Genomic DNA, 1,580 nt, shown 5'->3' with positions numbered 1-1,580 from the left:
GACAGGGTGCAGGTGTGAGCCATCAGCGGCCACACCTGCTGCTGGGGGCACTGAGCTGACAAGAGGGATCCCAAGGGAATCTGGGCCATAGTTCCTTTCCCCGGTGACTTGGGAATTGAACCCAAACTGGCTTCCTTGTAAACAAATTTATAAACTGTAAATTGATTTATGCCATGTTTTCCTTTTCTTTTTTCTTTCTTTCATTTCTTTTTCTTTTTTTTTCTTTTGGCCATGGAAAAGTATAGACTATACAGGACATTTTAGAAGATGGAGTACTCAAAGGAGGAAATAAAGAGTAAAAGAAAATCCGTTTGGAAGAATCCATTCAGATGGCAAGAGTTTGGCAATTTTGGGCAAATCATTGGAAGGCTGGAGCTCAGAGCTGCTGGCCAGGAAGGGGCAGCTCGGGAAGGAGGCAGTGTGCTCCAATCGGGCTACTGATGGTTGCAGAGAAGGGTTTTTTTTTTCCCTTTTAATTTATGGACAGTGTATATCTAATTATTGATTATATCTCCCTTTCTGCTTTGCATTTGAGAAAATTCAAAGCCAGATTTGAATCCAGGACTACGTAACTCAGGGAAAAATGCCAAAGGGCAGGGTGTATGGTAAGGCCTAACATTTCACAGGCTGCTTTGACATCTTTGAGCTTCACAGGGTCCCAAAGGCCTAACTGTGACTTCTCCTGCCCTCACCAGATATGCCCCTGACCCAGCAGGCAGGGCCCCCTCCTGGCTAGTCCCCTATCAGTTGCACTGGCTGCATCTCACCCAGTCACCAACCTAATGGGTTCCGCCCCCTGCAAGCCTGTGACATTACTCAGGCCTGTCACATTCTCCCATGAAATCCCAGGATTACCGCACCCTCTTACTCCCCCACAGCCCCTAGTGGTTCTCTGTGCTCCTGAGGGCAACCCCACATGGCCCTGCTGACACTGTGTCCCCCTCCCCTGGGCCATGAGTCTATGTGATTAATAAGCTGCTGTCAATCTCATGTGTCCAGTGTGGGTAATCATGTGTTCAGCCATCTTATACTATTTAGGGAACCCCTCCCTCAACAATGGGGTGATAGGACGTCGTGATCAGAACACAGACGTTTTTTGAGTCACAGAGGTCTTTGGGAGCCCAATTAGAACATGCTGTATGTGCAAACCCTTAATACTGTTCTTTTGCCTATGAAGCAGAGCTTTACTTCCGTACAATGCAGTAAGTTTTAAACTCCAAACGTGATGTCATAAAGGAAATGTTCTAGAGAAAACAACATATGCATTTGAAAACACCCCCCTCTTATTTCACTTCTACTTGCAATGGCAAAATGCTGTCTCCCAAGATATCCAGGATAACTTGGCTGCTATGATACTAGGCTAAGAAAGGCAATCTATTGAAATTCTATCTCTATAAAAGAGAGATTTGTTTTCTTCTTAGTTCTATACTTATAAAAAGAGAAATTATCACTAGAATCACTAAGAAAGATTTCCTGTTAATTCATTTTTCTAGAATCTCCACTACAGACTCATCTGCCCACCTGAGGATTAGGAGTTTTATGGACCAAAATTTGCCCAGAGCAGGCCACTGGTGGTTGAC

This window comes from Microcebus murinus, chromosome 13, assembly GCF_040939455.1.
Source record: "Microcebus murinus isolate Inina chromosome 13, M.murinus_Inina_mat1.0, whole genome shotgun sequence".
In the NCBI taxonomy this organism is placed as follows: domain Eukaryota; kingdom Metazoa; phylum Chordata; class Mammalia; order Primates; family Cheirogaleidae; genus Microcebus; species Microcebus murinus.
The sequence above is the reverse complement of the archived record's forward strand: the minus strand, read 5'-3'. Positions refer to the sequence as shown.